Source organism: Carica papaya, chromosome 2 (genome assembly GCF_054855325.1).
Source record: "Carica papaya isolate Zhongbai chromosome 2, ASM5485532v1, whole genome shotgun sequence".
In the NCBI taxonomy this organism is placed as follows: domain Eukaryota; kingdom Viridiplantae; phylum Streptophyta; class Magnoliopsida; order Brassicales; family Caricaceae; genus Carica; species Carica papaya.
This window is the reverse complement of record NC_142310.1, coordinates 19505095-19518959: the sequence shown is the minus strand read 5'-3', so window position 1 is coordinate 19518959 and position 13865 is coordinate 19505095. Positions and strand designations below refer to the sequence as shown.

The following is a 13865-nucleotide window of genomic DNA, read 5'->3' as shown; positions in this document are numbered from 1 at the left end:
TTGTAGATGATTCCAATGAGGCTGATTGGCTTACATTCGTTGATCTGCTTAACATTCTTTTTCTTGGGGATTGAAACCAGAAAGGTAGAGTTGAGTGATTTCACGAATGAGGAGTTTTTGTGGAAGTCATTGAAAAAATCTAGAATTTCTTGTTTTACCACATCCAAGAATTTCTGAAAGAATTTGAGGTTGAAGCCGTTGGGTGACTTGTTTCTTTTTATACCAACAATATACTTTAACATGTCCGTACTTCTTACATTGATAATATTGGACTCCACTCTTGCTGCCTCTTTGTTCATTGGGAGTGCTTTTGCTCAAAACCTCTGCCTCGTTGTCTACCACGATTCTTTGCACCTCTGCTCCGTCCTCTTCCTATTGTTGTCTTGTCAAATTCTCTTTAATTGGATGCCTTCCCCTTCACTTGAAATGCTTTCTCTTCATGTTTTTCAGCTGGTCTGTTTAATCTTGCCTTATGGGCTTTTATAGAACCCATCAATTCATCAAATGAAAAATTAGATAAGTCTTTAGACTCCTCAATTATAGCTACAACATGATTAAACTTAGGAGTTAAGCTCCTTAAAATTTTTGCAATAATAGTTTGATCAGTTATTTGATCTTTGTATGATTTCATTTGGCTAACTGTTGCCATTGCTCTTGACAAAAAATCTTGCACTAATTCATTGCCTTTCAGGATTAAGTTTTAAACTCATGCCGAAGAGTTGGTAGTTTCACGGCTATTACCTTTGAGCCTTGAAACTTTGTTTGTAAAATTGTCCATGCTTGTTTTGAAGTCATGGCTGCTGTGATTTTTGAGAAAACCGTGTAATGGATTGCTTGTTGGATGAAGAACAATGCTTTGGAGTCCTTATTCTCCTTCAATCAGTTCTTCTCATTTGGATCAACAAACCCATTTTCTCTACCAAGTCCCAGAGGTCTTGAGACTTGAATAAAGTCTTAATTTTAATGCTCAAAAATTCATAACTCTCTCCTTTAAAAAATGGGGATGGCTGGTTGTACAATGTTTAATGAGTTTCCATTTGAAGCCATGGTGATTCCTTTTTTCTCACAAGGCCTTCTGACTCCCAACCTGCTCTGATACTACTGTTGGAGAAGAAAAGAAACTCAAATACTGCAAAACAGAGAATATTATGGCCAACAAGTATGAGAATATTAAAAGAGTAATTTTGTCAAACACTTGGTGGATAGAAAGTGAGCTCAGACTGTTTTCTGCATTATGATATTTTCCATAACCAAAGCAGCCTTTTTATGGGTATTACATCTCAGCTGAACTCAACAAAGAAGCAGAGATACTCGACACTACTACAAACATGCTTCAACTAAAAGTAAAAAATAAAAAACCAACTTTGACCAAGTCTAAACATAATAAAAGTACAATAACTGCTGTCAATTTTGGATCACATATTCAACATTTCTTGCCTTAACTCTTTATTCTTAGTGCTCATCCTAAGATTTGAAGATGCTTTTTCCAATATGAGGGACGTTTGACCTATCAGTTTAGTTGGATGTTTGATGTAGATAAGAAATATTACTACTACTATTATATGAAGTATTAATATTTATCCTAGATCTACAATGTTAAATCAGTTAGTGTTTTAGCATGACTTTAATTGGTGACTTATATTTTAGATTATTTTTGTGATGTGTTTTCTTATTTAACTAAATTTTTTTAAAAATAGTTTAGCAATTAGTTCTCTTTTTTTCTATAATAATTTTTTTGGAATAGTTTAAGAACACAATGAATATGCTAAAGCCCTATGAGTTGTAAAGTAGACACTTAATTCTTAATAAATTTTGTATTATTCGTCAATGAAGAATTTTCTTCTTGTTAGATTCCAATTTTTTCTTCCTGATAGATTCCAGTAAAACCCTAGTGGATTTTAGGTTATTTGTCTAGCTTGGACGTTTTCAAAGCACCACTAAACTAGAGCAAGCAACCTAATCCTATTTTTGTCTTGCATCAGTGGGTACCAGAGTCTAGTGTTTCCTAATTCGTTCCCCTTGCACTTATATTGCCGAGCAGACCTCTACCACCTATCTAGAAAAATTGTAAAAAACCACTACTAAATCCCTGAAAAATGTAGGTCTTAACCAATATTTGCAACCACCATCGCCAAAAGGCTCAGATAACATTGATTTGGACCCACCATCGACGAAAGATGCTATAGCATATGCAATTGCAATGATGAATGTGAAGGAAAAAACTTATTTTCCATGTCTTCAAAAAAATTTTCTCGCCAGATGTGATCCAATTTTTCATTGTAAGTGCAAAGTCAACTAATTGGTATATGATTTTATCATTGAGACTTGTATTAGTGATAAGCTATATGTCTTGGTAGGATACTTAATTACTAATTTAGCCACTTCATGCACCTTATCCATTGGATGATAATGTTAGAGTAAGTAAATTTTGTCATCTTTCTTTTTCTATTGAAGATTATTATGAGGATGAAGTGTATTATGATAGGATTGACAAGACATTTATTTATTATTTTTTATAAAAAATAATTAATATTAAGGACAAGATAAGATAAAGTCTGATGATGGAGGATAAGATATCCTCTTAAAGCCTTTTACTAGAAATCCAAAGCATAGACACAATCCTTCCCACAAAGAAAAAGCCAACGTATTGTCTTCTTCAATTCTTATGTAACATGAAAATAGAGATATCAATAGATTTGCCACGGTTCTTAGTCCATAAGAAGATTGAATCAGGAAGTTACAATTGCCAAAAATCTTATCATTCTGTTCCAACCATAATGTTTGCGGAACTGCAAACAAAGCACCTTTTTGGAGAGTTTTAGCTTCATTTCTCTCTCGCCCTCTATATAGGTTCAAACTCAAGAAACATGCAAAGGAGGAGCAACCCACACCAATCAAAATATATCATACAACCTCATCCTCAATTTTTTTTTTTTTTTTTAAATAAAAATGTAATGTGTATATTAACAAGGTACCAAAAAAAGGGAGTACTAATCCGTAAACATATAGATTTGCAAAGTAGTTAGTATGTCAATGATATCCCCAAAATTTTCATCCCTAACAATATCATGACCCAGCAAATTAGTTCCAAAATAGTTAATCCACGTATCTCATAATTTATACAACCTCATCCTCAATTCCAAGCCACATCGCATTGGAGAAGTAAATAATTATGTTTCTCTTCTCCTGTGGCACACAATACAAACATTCAGTGCAAAAGTTTGATTAGGCTTTTGAATTTCCAGCTTCTCATCAATGTTGAGCTTGTTTACGGTATTCCATGCAAACATTTTAATCTTAAAAGGAACTTTTCTTTTCTAAAATGCATTAGTGGAAGGAATATGATCGTACTTAGGGTTATGACTTGCATGATTGAAAAAGGATATACCAGTTATAATCTTGAGGATTCCAAAGTCTAGATCCTGTTATCAGGCTACTGGGAGTAATGGAAAGTCTCTAGCAAGCTTATAGGGTTGGAGACAGATTAATGTATTATCGTTGCCAATTCCAATGTAAGACGGGAACAGAGATATCAGTAAATTTCCCATGGGTCATATTCCATAAGGAGGTAATTAGAAAATTAGAATTGTAAAAAATCCTATCATAAACACCCTTTAGTCAATTGTTCCCATCTATCTCCAAACCCTTTTATGGCCGTTACACTCTCCAAGAAACTCCAAACCTAATCATAAACTTTTGTATAATTTGGATTTAGTACTAGCCTATTTTCTTTGGGTTTATGAATATTCTCCACCATTCCATTCTCATAGAATTTGTTGACTGCCTGTGAAAGCACTTCGGTTTTATGGAATTGTGTTGTTCAGAACCTTACTTAATCTCAAATATCAAACCTTGGTAATGATCTTATACAAACTTGTCACTAGATATATGACTATAATCAGATCCCTTTTTGAATTTGTCTTTTTGGGTATTAGGGTGATGAAATTTGAATTCATGCTCTTGCTTATGATCTCATTACGGTGAACTTCCTTGACCACCACCATCAAATCCAACCTAACAGTGTGCTGGCATGTTTTGAAAAGAGCTACAGGAAATCCATCCAATCCAAGTGCTATATTAGTACCTGGGGCGCAATCAACTCTCCTTCCTTCCTCCTCCTCGAATGGCCTCTCCAACCAAATCACTTTATCACTTTGAATAGAGTTCCATTCAATCCCTTAAAAAAAGGGAGGTACCTTCCTCATTATATACTTCTTGGTAAACTTTAGTGATATATTTCTCTATACCAATACTTTCCTACTCTAGGACTCCATTCTATAATTCCAACTTAATGGCGCTTTCTCCTTTGTGACTTTGTTCATTTGTTACCCAATGATACAAGCCCGTAGTAGTAGCCCTTTCCTTTTCTTGAATAATTTTTTTTTTATATAACAGTAGTAGCCCTTTCCTTAACCCACCTAATTATGGTTTTACCTCCAGCTCTGCTCTTCCTTCAAAAGCATAGCCTTAAGTTTATTTTTTAATTTAGATAACTGATTTATTTGAGTTTTAGAAATATTATTCTTGGATGCTGACTTATCCAATTGTATCATTTCCTTCATAATCTCTTTTTTTCCCCATACCTACTATCTAAACACTTTATCCAAATTCATATTTTTCCCCTTTAGGTATTGGGGTTTTTTCATTAATTTATATCCCTTCTAGTCCTCCACCTTGCCTTCATGCCACCATTCATTCGTCCTACTCTCGGAATTTGAGTGTTTCAAACATGTATTCTCAAAGCGAAAAGGATTATGAATCCATTTAATTTTTTTTGAGATAAAAAAGTATACGATGTATATTAAATTAACCACACCAGGGGTACCACCCATTTACAAGATATTTACAACTCTGTTAGTATATCAATGATATTTCCAAAATCTTCCATCCTATAAATGTCATGATTCAAAATTAAAGAACCAAAATAGTATATTCATCTATCCCTAGTTTTAGATATCTTTCCCTCAATCTCCTTGAAAGCTCTATTATTCATCTCTTTCTAAACTTCCCAAAAAAATAGTCGAAGAAATAAGATTTATAGATTTTTTCTTTTTGCATATCCCCTCCCAAGCCCATAACTCATCTGTCACTAGCCCCGTAATAACCCAATTAATCCATATTAAACCATATACCATTGTCCAAATATTGTACACCATTGGACACCAAAGGAGAATGTGATTACAAAATTCAACAGTTTTTTTGCACAGATAACGACCATTCACTATTGTTCTATCCCTTCTCATCAGCTTATCAATAGTCAGAATGCATTCTTTTCTCGTTTACCGAGCAAAAAAATTAATTCTTTGGAGAGTCTTCACCTTCCAAATCTGATTAGCTGGAAATCGGACCAACCCCTCCTCATCTCTTCCCACCAAATGATTATAAAAGGACTTGACAATAAACTCCCCATGGTTCTTCAATTTTTACACAGTTTGTTCCTTATTGTTATTGTTGATAAAGATTTCATGCTAAGTAGAATACTATATTATTTAGAGTTCTAATAGTATAATTATATCCTATAATTAGAGTTCAAATAAAATAAAGATAACTTGTCTATATATATTTTCTAAATGTAAGCAAAACATAAGTAATAAAAATTAAAAGTTTATTTTCTCCAAAAAACTTCATGGTATCAGAGCCAAATAAAATTATTTTAGAGATCTAATTTTAGAATTTTTCCCAAACCTTAAAATAGCACAATATACTAGGTTGGTAGCCTTTTATCCATATATACTCTCATCACCACCCAAAACGGATTTGAACCCGCTGATGTGTTTATGGTATTTACGGTGATTTTAAGCAGCAGTGGAGACTCTGATAAAAAGGTAGACGAGCCAAGCCGACTTTGGGCTGTTTTAGAGTCGAGTCTGAGCCGTTTCAGAACTAAACCCAAGCTATTTAGAGCCGAACCAGATATGGTTCCTGTGTTTTTGTCATCTTTCCAGTTTTTTTGGTCCTTTTTTGGCAACTTGGTGTAGATGGGAGGTCTCTTTTTCATTATTGGGTATTTTTTCTTCTTATTTTTAGCATTCTAAAATGACAGAAATAAAAGAGGTGAGTGTTATTAGTTTTGATAATTCTTCATTATAAATCAGTCCTATAAAACTTGATGGAACTAATTATCTTGGTTGGTTGAGATCTTGTTTATTGTCCATCAAATTTAGAGAACTACAAGATTACATTACTGGTGAGGTGAAGAAACCAGATGTTGGTAGTTTAGAATATAATAGATGGAACTTTAAGAGCTCATTGGTAATATTATGGCTCATAAATTCCATGCAACTTTATATTGGCAGAACATAATTATTACTTAACACTGTCGAAAAAATATGAAACGGAACATCTCTTACATATTTACAGATGGGTAATGACACCCAGATTTATGAATTTCGGAATAAAGTTCATGGTACAAAGTAAGGAGAGATGATTATTTCTCAGTATTTTTATGAAATAAATGGATTATGACAGAAGTTAGATTACTGTCAAGATTTTCAAGCAAAGTGTCCTGCAGATGTAGTCAAATTTCAGAAATTGATAGAAAAAGAGCGAATTTATAATTTTTTAACTGGTGTGAACACCGAATATAATTAAATACGGGTCCAAGTGCTTGGTAAAGATCCATTTCCTTCATTACAACAAACTTATGTTTATGTTCAGTAAGAAGAGAATAGAAGAAATGTCATGCTTCACATTGCACCAGTTGAAAAGGCTGAAGTAGTTTCACAATCTGATTAATTTAGAGGTATATGGAAGTGTAACTATTGTGGCAAGCCAATACACACTAGGAAAACTTGTTGGAAGTTGCATGGAAAACCAATTAGAGGTTGGGGAGGAAGAAAAGGTGGAACCACAAGAGCTCAAACAAATTTTGTTGAAGCTAGGGAAACACCTGATTCACCATTCATTGGAGCCTTTTCTACAGAAGAAATTCAAAATCTGAAATGCCTTCTGAGTTGAGTTAACTTTCCATCAACTGTTGCCACATTAAATATGGTAAAATTAGGTATTGTTCATCCTATTTCCACTTCTAATAAGTGTATCATAGGCTCTGGAGTTAACAGACACATAACAGGCTCTTTTAAAGAATTCTTGACCTATTCTTCTTGTACTGACGGGGATAATGTCTTTATAGCAGATGGGTCATACATCCTCGTGTGGGGAATAGACTCCATTAATTGTACTACTACTATTACACTGTCTTTAGTTTTACATGTGTTTAGTTTTTGTGACAATGTTTTATCTATTAGTGCCATAACTAGAGATGTCAACTGTAAAATTAAATTTTTTCCTGATCATTGCATCTTTCAGGATCTTCAAATCGAGAAGAGTATTGACACTGATAGACTGCAAGGTGGCTTATATGTCTTGGATAAACATATGAATTTAATTGGAAATCAAACAACCATTGGGAATAAAGAAGTCAATATGGAGATATTACAATGGTACCAACGATTGGGACATCCTTCTTTTTTTGTTTTAGAAAAATTATATCTTAAGTTATTTAAAAGAACTTTTATGGAGTATTTGTTTTGTGATACACACGAACTTGCAAAATATAAGATGAGCTCTTATCATTTAAATAATAATTGAAGTACTGATCATTTTATGACTATTCACTCTGATGTATGGAGACCTACTCAAAATACCTCTTTTTCTGGTCATAGATGGTTTGTTACTTTTATTTACTGTTGTACTAGATTAACATAAATTTATTTGTTAAAAACAAAATGTGATGTATTTTCATGTTTTCAATCTTTTCACAAAATGATATGTACACAATTTGGTATTAAAGTTAAGATTTTGCGAACTGACAATGGTACAAAATATATGGATAGTGGGTTCCGTGCTTACTTGGAGTCAGATGAGTTAATTCATCAGACAAGTTGTGCCTACACTAGTGAACAAAATGGGGTGGTTGAAAAAAAAAATAAACACATATTAGAGGTAACTCGGTCACTAATGTTCACCATAAATCTAACAAAGAGTTACTGGGGAGATGCAGTTCTTTCAGCTGTCTATCTTATTAATAGAATGTTTTTGCAGTTTCTGAATTTTAAAAGTCCTATGGAGGTTTTATAAAGAAAAAATTCCTACATTGTTCTCCCAAAAGTGTTTTGGATATGTGTGCTTTGTTCATACTAGAAATGTGGGTACTCTAGAACGTAGAGCTTTTAATTGTGTATTTGTTGGATATTCTTCTACCCAAAAAGACTACAGGTGTTATTATCTACCATGTAGAAAATATTTTGTAATTATGGATGTTACTTTTAGGAAGAATGAGTCTTACTTTAATTCAAATCCAACACCTTTTCGGGGGAGAGAGTGAGAAGGAAGAAGTGATACCTAATTGGGTAACGATTGAGAATCATATTCAGGGGGAGAATTCTATTACAGAAAGTCTTAATCAAGAAGATAATGTTGAACGTCTAGATAAACCAGACTTGAAAAGGTATTAAAGGAGAGAGAAGTCTAAAAACGCTATCATACAGTCTGTTTCAGGTTAAGAATCTTCTCTGGCTTCAGAAGATACTGGTGAGTTATTTTTCTCTTGTGATTTATTAGATAAACCTATTGCTATTAGAAAAAAACGAGAACTTGCAGTAAACACTTTATATCTAATTTTGTTTTCTATGACTCTCTATCTCCCTTCTATAGAGGTTTTATCTTGTTTGTTTCATTTGTGTCTATTCTACAGGATTGGAGAGAAGTTCTAGGAGATCCCAAGTGGAAGAAAGCCATGATTGAAGAAATGAGAAAATTGATAAAGAATGAAATATCACCTCCATAGGGAAAGAAGATGGTTGCAAATGGGTGTTCACCGTAAAACAGAAAGCAAACGGATCGATCGAAAGGTACAAAGCTAGATTGGTGGCTAAAGGATCTACTCAGACTTATGGGATTGACTATCAGGAGACATTTGCACCTATTGCGAAGATAAACACAATTATGATACTTTTGTCTTGCGCAACTAATCTTGATTGGGATTTACAACAGTTTGATGTAAAAAATGCATTCCTCCATGGAGGCTTAGAGGAAGAGGTGTACATAAAAATTTCACCTGGATTTGAAGATGAGAAGACATAAGGAAAAGTTTGCCGATTAAAAAAGGGCTTATATGGATTGAAGCAGTGTCCAAGAGCATGGTTTAAACGAGTTAGAAAAGTTATGATCTCTCTTGGATATCAACAAAGTAATGCAGATCATACCTTATTTATCAAACATTGTGAGGATAAAGTCACTCTTCTTATTGTTTACGTGGATGATATTGTCGTGATTGGAGATGATACAAAGGAGATGACTCGGTTGAAGGAACTTCTTGCTCAAGAGTTTGAAATAAAAAATTTAGGAAAATTGCAATACTTCTTGGGGATTGAAGTTGGCAGATCCAATAAAGAAATCTTCATTTCTCAAGAAAAATATATCCTAAATTTATTAGAAGAGACTGGTATGATGGGTTGTAAGCTGGCAGAATCACTTATTGAGAGCAACCACAAATTGCGAGCAGGTAGTGGTACATCAATTGACTTGGGAAGATACCAGAGACTAGTTGGAAGACTCATTTATCACTCACATTTCAGATCTGATATAGCATATGCAGTTAGTCTTGTGAGCTAGTACATACATGATTCTCGTGAGACTCATTTACTTGCTGTCTTCCGCATATTACGATACTTTAAGTCTGCACTACGAAAATGTCTGCTCTTTTTTAAGTATGGGCAACTTAAAATAGAAGCATTTACAGATGCCGATTGGGTTGGATCCCTAAATGATAAAAGATCAACTATAAGTTACTGCGCACTTGTTGGTCGCAACTTAGTCACATGGAAAAGTAAGAAACAAAGTATGGTTGCTCGCTCCAATACTGAGACAGAATATAAAGCAATGGCTCAAGAAGTATGTGAAATACTATGGTTGTAAAAACTAATGATGGAGTTAAAACTGCTTAAAGATGAGAAATTATCCCCGTTTTGTGACAATAAAGCAGCAATTAACATTGTTTATAATCCAGTTAAATATGACAGGACAAAATACATTGAGATTGATCGACACTTTCTACAAGAGAAGGTGGTTGGTGGCTCTCTATACTTATATTATGTATCTTCTGTCGAGCAAGTAGCTGACATTTTCACTAAGGGATTATGCAACAAATTTCTTCAGAACCTGATTTGCAAGTTGGGCATGTGTGATATCTTTGCGCCAACTTGAGGGGGAATGTTAATAAAAATTTCATATTAAATAGAATACTATATTATTTAAAGTTCTAATAATACAATTATATCCTATAATTAGAGTTCAAATAGAATAAGAATAACCAGTAATAAAAATTAGAAATTTATTTTTTTTCAAAAAACTTCAGTTATTTAAGTGCACAGTGGACAAAAGATATAGCAATGCCTCATATTATTCAATTTCTCAATCGTTGAGATTTCTTGTCACATTTACAATCCACTCTTTGATTCCATTCCCTTCTTTATGGACTTCCTCAACAATATTTTTAGATTGTGCAATGGAAAAAATCTTCAGGAATTAACTTTTGAGACTTCCCCTTCCAAAACCTAATCATCTACTCAGAATAAGATTTTATTCCCCTTGCCTAACTTCCATTTGGTGCATTGTTGGAATTTTTGTTTTTCTGTGCTTATCTTCCTCCATAACCCCATCCCATGCAATCTAACCACCTCTCTAGTGATCCCTCCACCATCAACAATCCCTCAACAAGCTTCAATAACTCACTTCCACAACCTTTAATCTTTCCTCATATACCTCCATAGCCATTTTTGCTTGTAGGGCAATATTCATTTCAACAGAGAATCTTAGCTTAATCCCTCTGCTTCATAGACAACTTCTCTTCCCACTTCACGAGATGATATCTCATTCTCTCCTCTCTGTTCCCCGCAAAGAAAACGACATTGCATGGTTTCCAACTTTTATGCTACCTTTGCAGGTATTTTCAAAGCAGACAAATAATAAATAGGAAGGTTAGTAAGTGTACTTTTTATGAGTGTGAAACTTCCACTCTTAAACAAGAAATTCCTCTTTTACCCATTAATCTTCTCTTAAACAATTCTATCACTGGTTCCCTAGTTCTCACATCTTTATATTTGGATCCCAACAGAAGGACAAGATACTTGATGGGTAGTTTTACTAATTTACAACCCAATAACCTCATCCCATGTAGTCTAACCACCTCTCTAGTGATCCCTCCACCATTAACAATCCCTCAACGAGCTTCAATAACTCACTTCCTCAACCTCTAATCTTTCCTTATATACCTCCATAGTCATTTTTGCTTGTAGGGCAATATTCATTTCAACAGAGAATCTTAGCCCCAATCCCTCCTACTTCATAGACAACTTCTTCTCTTCCCACTTCACAAGATAATATCTCATTCTCCCCTCTCTGTTCCCCGCAAAGAAAATGACATTGCATGGTTTCCAACTTTTATGCTACCTTTGCAGGCACTGTCAAAGCAGACAAATAATAAATAGGAAGGTTAGTAAGTATGATTTTTATGAGTGTTAAATTACCACCCTTAAACAAGAAGTTCCTCTTCCACCCGTTAGTCTTCTCTCAAACAACTCTATCACTGCTTCTCAAGTTCTCACGTCTTTATATTTGGATCCCCGGAAGGACAAGATACTTGATGGGTAGTTTTACTGATTTACATCCCAATACCCTTGCTAAGTTATCCTCATCCCTCCTATCTCCTATTCTCGCTATTTTTGAATTATTCAAATTAATATTCAATGCAGAAACAATTTGGAAGCACAAGAGAAGACACCTAAGGTTTAAAATCACCCTTTCCTCAAATTGACAAAAAATCAAAGTGTCATCAACAAAGAAAAAATGAGAAATCTCCACCTGTTGATTACCTCTACACACCTCCACTCCCCTCAACAACTCCAACTCCATTACTTTGTCAAACAACCTACTTAGCGCTTCCATAACAATGATAAACAAAAAGAGGGATAGTGGATCTCCCTATCTTAGACTTTTAGACGCTTAGAAGAGAAGACTATTCTCCATCAACCACAATTACAAAAGATAAGATGGTAATGCACAAATTCATCTACCTCTTTCACTTTTGCTTGAATGCCAACCTACCTAGCATTTAATTCACAAACTCCCAATTAATACATACGACTTTTCCATATTTAACTTGCAAAGCATCCCCTCCCTCCTGTTACCCACCAAATCGTCCACCACTTCATTCGCAACTATGACAACATCCAAAATTTGCTGTCCCTCGACAAATACATGCTGGCTTTCCCCAATTACTTCTCTTAACACCTTGGACGAACACGTAGTTAGAACTTTAGAAATAAGTTTGTAGATGCACTGCACCAAACTAATTAGTCCGAAATCTTTGATTTTTTTGACCTTTCCGCCTCGACAATAAACACTAGAAAAGTTGAGTTTAATGACTTCTCGAAGACCCTGATTCATGTAACTCACTAAAGACATTCGTTTGGGGTTGAAATTGGCCATGACCAATCAGTAAAAGAGAGGTTTAGGTTTGGAAGGGTATTCATGGGGATAAGAGTTAAACAAGATTCTCGGTCTTATCCGTTTGACTACCCTTTGAGTCATGTGAAAAAAAAGGAGTAAAAGAGCTTCTGAGAGTATAGAATGGTCTTTTGATAGGTTGAAAGATTCTTAATTTCATACTCTAGCTTTGTTGATTAGGGGTCATCCTCTCTGTTCTTGTGAGGATTTGGGAGACTTGATTAACGTGATAGTAGAATTATAAAGCTTTAATATATGGTTTGTGCTCTTTTCGTGCTTTAATACCATGCCATATATTTCAAGAAAAAGATAGAATAGACACCATGTGGTTACACTTATTCAAGTGCTTGAGCAGATCGCATGACTCCGCATAGATTTGGCCAGTTGTGAGTTGGTCGGATTCAGTGTGGCAAACAATGTTGTGAAAGAATTGGCAGAGATAATAGCATGCACTAGATTATCATGACCAAGTACTTACCTAGGTGATACTAGAAGCATGTATTTTCAAGACACACTGGTATAAAATGTACAGAAGGTCTGGGGTGTTGGAAATGGGCTTGTTCTCTCTTTGGGTTAGAATCAATTTAATTCTGAGTTGTCTGTCTAAGATCCTGCTCTTTCATCTATTCTGGTTCAGAATACTTGTATGGGTTGCTGAGAGAGTGGGGGATAACATGAGAGAGTTTTGTGGTATGGGGTAAGGGAGGATCAGAGGGATCATTTGGTAAATTAGAAAGTGTGTTGCCACTCCAGAAAGAATTGATGCTTGAGCATTGGGAATCTAGTATCTAAGGATTTATCTCTATTGACTAAATGACTTCAGCATTTTCTGCAAGAAACTAGTTTTCTTTGGCAGAAGGTGATCAAAAGTAGTCCACAGGAATGCATGAGATGCTATAGGAAGTGACCCTATTACACAAATGGAAGAATTCCTTCTTCAAGCTAACTTTTTCTTTCTAGCTTTTTTATTTTTGTTTTTTTCTGCTAAAAATAAGTATCCACAAAGCAACAAGTGTTCCTCCATTTTGTAATAGTTTAATTATACAATTAATTACAAGAAAGAAAATTTAAAAATTCTAGAAGTTTCCTTTTAGAGAGACTTTGACCTGTAAACCATACATATTGGATCTGAATTCTCGTCGCTTCTAAACTAGAGAGAAGAGGTTTTCTTTCCTTCAAAAAGTCACTTGCGTTGCTAGCTAAATGGACAAATGTGCTCTAGGTATATCAAAAGCTTATGCATGAATTTAGTTGAGATGCATTAGACAATATTTTCATGCTTGAAAGACATGTTTGAGATTCAAAGTTCTGCTGGTTTAGCTATTATGAGAACGATGTCCCAATTTTTAGTGATATTT

At 34.4% G+C, this 13865-nt stretch overlaps 1 protein-coding gene across 8 annotated transcripts in view; it reads left to right on the top strand.

Moving 5' to 3' along the window:
- Positions 1 to 13865, top strand: part of MGT6 (magnesium transporter 6) — a 43181-nt gene that overhangs the window by 13260 nt on the left and 16056 nt on the right. The window contains exons 2-3 of one of the 8 annotated variants that reach the window (XR_015817119.1): positions 7309 to 7442; positions 8696 to 8852. The exons of 2 other annotated variants lie outside the window; for them this stretch is intronic. The gene's annotated coding sequence lies outside the window, so the exon portion shown is untranslated. 5 more of the 8 variants (XR_015817121.1, XR_015817120.1, XR_015817117.1 and 2 more) reach the window with 5 other exon arrangements.